Genomic DNA, 6,113 nt, shown 5'->3' with positions numbered 1-6,113 from the left:
CTACTCTAGGAGTTTTATCTAAAATAGTGTAGCTCATTCCAATATCCTGAAGCATTTTCTCTGTGTTTTCATCTATTAATTTTATAGTTTCAGATCTTCATTATAGGTCTTTTTCATGGCTTGGATCTTAAATGTCCCCCAAAAGTCTCTGTAAGAGGCTTGGTCACCAGTCTTTGGCACTACTGGGAGTTGACAAAACCTTCAGGAGGTGGGGCCTGAAGGAAGATGACATTGGGACCCTGACTCTTCCCCTCTCTCTTTGCTTCCTGGATACCACTGGGTGAGCAGTTTTGCCGCACTATACACCCCTTGCCATGATATGCAGTCTCACCACAGGCCCAAAGGCAACAGGCCAATCAACCAAGGATTGAATCTCGAAAACTGTGAGCCAAAATAATTCTTTCCTGCTTGTAAGTTTATTATCTTAGGTGTTTCGTCACAGTATTAGAAAGCTGACTCACACAGTCTTCAGTCCATTTGAATTGATTTTTATATACGGCAAGAGAAATAGGGACCCAATTTTGTTCTTCTGCCTGAGACATCCAGTTTCCCCCGGAAAAAATGGAAATGCTACTACAATTCTTATATCCCAACTGCTAAGAAAAGTGCAGGAACTGCCAGGCATGGTGGCTCACACCTGTAATCCCAGTGGCTCGGGAGGCTGAGGCAGGAGGATTGCGAGTCAGCAATTTAGCGAGGTCCTAAACAACTCAGTAAGACCCTGTCTTTACATAAAATATAAAAAGGGTCTGGGAATATAGCTCAGTGGTTAAGCACGCCTGGGTTAAATTCCCAGTACCAAAAAAATGCAGGAACTTCCCTATTACAGGCAGGTGGAAGGCTGCCTCTTCCCTTAGATGTGCAATCTGTGATTTTATTTCACCTTTCTCCTTTCTTACTTTACCTCTGTCACAGCAGTTGTAGTAACCATTTCTCTGGGTATCTGAGAGGGTTGAATATCAAATCCTGGTAGAAACATATTAGTCCTTGAAAAATGCTGGTCCTTCCCCCTTTCCCTTTCTCTGTACCGTGTCAGACTTCATCATGCTACTACTAGCTGAAATGTGAGCCCCCAAGACCAACTGTGGTTTGAAGGAGATATCCTCCCTGCAGCACCCTGCCCACATCACCCACTAAACTCATGAACAGGTTGATGCACACATTCTAGGAAACCTAGCACACCGGGCTATTTGTACTCTTCCACAGATGGGTGGGGTGCCCAAGCCTGGAAAGCTGACTGTGACCACCTGAACACCAAAATGATTGCTTACAAGGGTACCATCCTCAGCATCTAGCCCCATGCTGGGCTTAAGGAGGACTGGGGCAAGACAGAGCCCACTCAATGAGGACATCAAGAATGAACAGGACAAACACTCACAGCACACTTGCACAGACCCCAGGCTAAGTGGGTGGCATTTCTAGGTAGCTCCTTCTCCCTCCCCCTCCCCCTCCCCCTCCCCTTCCTGTTTCCCAATGAGATGATGAAGTGGAATCAGAGAGGCCTTTCCTGCAACCCCATTGGAGCATTTCCTAGCCCCCAGATATGTGATGCAGGATCACATTCACCTGCAGGCTATAGAAAACCCAGCCCATGGTGGTGTAAATATATGGGGAGGTAGTTATCTCAAAGGCAGCAAATCCCAAGGGAGGCAATCCTAGGCAGGTACACACCCACCATTTTCCTTCCCATTCCTCTGTCCACAGATGATGAAGGGGCTGATTCTCTACTTCTTGTTTGTCTAACAAGCAAAGAAGGGAAGAAACAGCCCTAGGTCATAAAAGTGAAAGTTTTGCCCAAAACCATCAACTTGTAACTCAGTAGCTTAACTGTATCCTGGCAACTTGCAGAAAAAAATGAAAGGCAGGGAAGGGAGGTTTTTAACTGAGCACGCGCCACCACCAAAAATGTCAGGATTCTGCTACAAAGAAAGAAGGGAGTTGAATATTTGGAGCCAAGTTAGGAATTTAACATTTTTAATAGTGTATCAGAGGAGACCAGGAAAATATCAGACACTACTCCAAATACCCCCAAGAATCGATTGCAGAGGCAGAGGGAAAAGAGATAAATGTGGGGTCTGTTTTATTCTATCAAGTACGACTAGTACCACAGAAGAGATCAACTACAACCATTATAAAGATTTTCCTGAAATAAAATTAAATCATCAGTCTGGAAAACCAGATCCCCAATCCAAGAGATATAACTGAACAGAAACATGAAAGTCTGCCCAATTTAGCCAGACATGGTGGTGCACGCCTATAATCCCAACAGCTCCGGAACCTGAGGCAGGAGCATTATGAAGTCAAAGCCAGCCTCAGCAATTTATCCAGGCCCCTAAGCAACTTAGTGAGACTCTATCTCTAAATAAAATATCTTTTTTTAAAAAGGGATGGGGATATGGCTCAGTGGTTAAGTGCCCCTGGGTTCATTCCTCTGTGCAAAAAAAAAAAAAAAGAAAGAAAGAAACCTACCCAATTTATATTCCTTATGTTTGTTCTTTAATTGTGATTCCCTTCCACAACCTTCAAAAACAGCTTACTCATTTGGATGTGTGTGGGTAGGGAAGGGGAATAACTCCCTTAAAAGGAGAATTTTTTTTCCCCACAATCTCTTTAATGGGAAAACTCTCCCTGAAGGCCTACTTTTCATTACTCACAACAGAGAGAGAAATTCCCCCGTGAAAGATGCCTCTAGGCCATCAGTCACTCAAGTGAATGAACCTACTACCCCATCACCATGTTATCCCCTCAGGAGACACAGGGGAGTTTCCCCCATTCACACTGCTTTTGAAAAATAAAAAGAAAATCACAAAGTTGAACCTGACTTTCTAAATAAACATTCCCTTTGAGAAAATGCAAATCAAAACTAAAGTGAGAGGCTGTGGTTGTGGCTCAGTAATAGAGCACTTGCCTGGCATGTGAAAGGCATTGGTTTCGGTGCTCAGCACCATGTTAAATAAATAAATAAATAAGTGTATTGTGTCCATCTACAACTAAAAGAAATATTTTTATTTATATATGACAGTGGAATGCATTATAATTCTTATTATATATATATATACACAATTTTTCATATCTCTGGTTGTAAACCAAGTATAGTTCACACCAATTTGTGTCTTCATACATGTACTTTGGATAATGATCATCACATTCCACCATCATTTATAACCCCATGTCCCCCCCCTTCCCCTCAATGAGCGTCTATTAGAAGAAAAAGTAGGCCCAAATCTCTATCATGTTTGATTAGGCCCCAACTTCCTTAATAAGACTCCTATAGCACAAGAATTAATATCAAGAATCAATAAGTGGAATGGATTAAAACTAAAAAGCTTCTTCTCAGCAAAAGAAACAATCAGTCAGTTGAATAGAGAGCCTAATAATTGGGAACAAATTCTTACCACATACATCAGATAGAACACTAATCTCTAAGGTATATAAAGAACTCAAAAATTTTAACACCAAAAAAAAAAACAAATAACCCAATCAATAAATGGGCCAAGGAACTAAACAGACACTTCTCAGAAGATATGCAATCAATCAACAAATATATGACAAAACGTTCAATATCTCTAGCAATTAGAGAAATGCAAATCAAAACTACTCTGAGATCTCCTCTCACTCCAGTCAGAATGGCAGCTATCAAGAATACAAACAACAATAAGTGTTAGCAAGGATGTGGGGAAAAAGGCACACTCATACATTGCTAGTGGGACTGAAAATTGGTGCAGCCAATATGGAAAGCAGTATGGAGAATTATTGGAAAACTGGGAATGGAATCACCCTTTGACCCAGCTATCCCTCGCCTCGGTCTAAACCCAAAGGACTTAAAAACAGCCTACTACAGGGAACAGTCATATCAATGTTTATAGCAGTACAATTCACAATAGCTAAACTGTGGAACCAACCTAGGTGCCCTTCAGTAGATGAATGGATAAAGAAAATGTGGCGTATATACACAATGGAATATTATTCAGCATTAAAAGAGAATAAAATAATGGCACTTACAGGTAAATGGATGGAGCTAGAGAATACAATGCTAAGTGAAAGTAGGCAAACCCAAAATCTAAAAGCTGAATGATTTCTCTGATTTAAGGATGCTGATTCATAATATGCTGCAAGGTGTGGAGGGGGAGGATTAAATGAACTCTAGATAGGGCAAAGGGGAAAGGGGGAGGGAGGGGAAGGAAAGAGGCATAGGGGTAGGAAAGTCAGTGGAATGCGATGGTTATCATTACCCTAAGTACATGTATGAAGACACAAAGGATGTGACTCTATTTTGTGTACAACCAGAGATTTGAAAAATTGTGCTCTATATGTGTAATATAAATTGCAATGCATTCTGTTGTCACATATAACAAATTAAAAGTTAAAACAAACTACAGTGAGATTTCATCTCACATCAGGTAGACGCAATAATAAGAATACAAATAACAATAAATGCTAGTGAAGATGAGGGGGAAACAGAACAGTTTTACATTGCTGGCTGGATTGCAATTTAATACAACCAATTTGGAAAGCAGAATGGAGATTCCTCAAAAGACTAGGAATGGAATCTCCATATGACCCAGCTATCCCACTCCCAGTATTTATCCTAAAAAACTAAAATCAGCATACTATAATAATATATGCTTACCCATATCTATATAAGCACCATAGCTAGTTATGGAAGCAGCCTAGGTGTCCCTCAATAGATAATGCAATAAATAAAATATGGTTTATACACACAATGGAATTTTACTCCACCATAAAGAAGACTGAAATCATATCATCTGCTGGTAAGTAGATGGAACATGAAAACATCATGTTAAGTGAAATAAACCAGATTCAGAAACTCAAGGGTCAAATGTATTTGCTCATATGTGGAAGAGGATAAAAAGTAATAAAAAAAGGAGATCTCATTAAAATAACAGGGAGACCAATAAAGTAGAGGAACAGGATCAAAACAGAGGGAGAAGAAGGAGATACGGGAACTACTGGAGAATGAAATCAACCAAATTATGCACTGTCCACGTACAAATACACTACAATGAATCATATATATATATATATATATATATATATATATATATATATATATATCATATATGCAAATTTCAGTAAGATAGTAATAATAATTCCTATTTAGTGGAAAAACTCTCCCTGAAGGCCCATTTTTCATTAATCACAACAGGGAGAGAAATTCCCCAGGGAGAACTGCCTCTAGGCCATCAGTCACTCAAGTGAATGAACCTACTACCCCATCACCAAGTGTATGAACCTAGCTGTATCCCATCACCATGTTCTCCCCTCAAGAGACATATGGGAGTTATGGGAGGAGGGAGATGAGTAGAGTAGACCAAGTAGATCAGGATGAGGCAGGACAGGAGAGAAATGGAAAGTACTGGGGAATGAGATTAGTCAAATTATGTTATATGCATGTATTAATATGACATAAGGAATCCCACTATTATGTATAATTATAATGCTCCAAGAAAAGCAATTCCCTTTGATACCTGCGGTCCCATGGTATGTGCCACTTACCCATCTGTGCAGGGGTCCTGAGCACACAGTAAATACCAGGTGCTTTTGTGTATTATTGCTAACCTGAACAACCACCTTGTAGATCAAGTCCTGCTGTCCCTATTGCAGATGAGAAAACAGTGGCTGGTAAGGATTAGCTTGTCCAAGGTAACCCAGACACCTGATAAGAGGTGACTGACTGCATTCCTTTGACTTCACCACACACTTCTCTACATATTAAATAGTCCCTCATATAAGTTTCTGGAAGAAAATAAGAAAAAAGTTCATCCACTGATGCTAATAAATTCCCAATGTAACACTTCATCTCCACCTCCTGTGTACCCAATTCCCAGTGACAGTTCCAATTTCAACTCCCCATGGGGTCTTATCACTGGTGAAACTAGTGACTTGAAAGTACAGCATCATAATCCCAAAGGTGTAACAGGAAGAAAACTGAACTTTTGTTAATTTTTAGTTATGAGAATTTAAGAAGAGGGAAGAAAAAGAACATGCTTAAGACAGATAGCTGTCAATTCCAGCACTGACCACACACGTGCACATCGCAGCCAGACAACTCACATAATATTTCAAAATTATCAGTGATAGATCATAAAGTG

This window comes from Marmota flaviventris, chromosome 11, assembly GCF_047511675.1.
Source record: "Marmota flaviventris isolate mMarFla1 chromosome 11, mMarFla1.hap1, whole genome shotgun sequence".
Taxonomy (NCBI): Eukaryota; Metazoa; Chordata; class Mammalia; order Rodentia; family Sciuridae; genus Marmota; species Marmota flaviventris.
Note: the sequence above shows the minus strand (reverse complement) of the source record.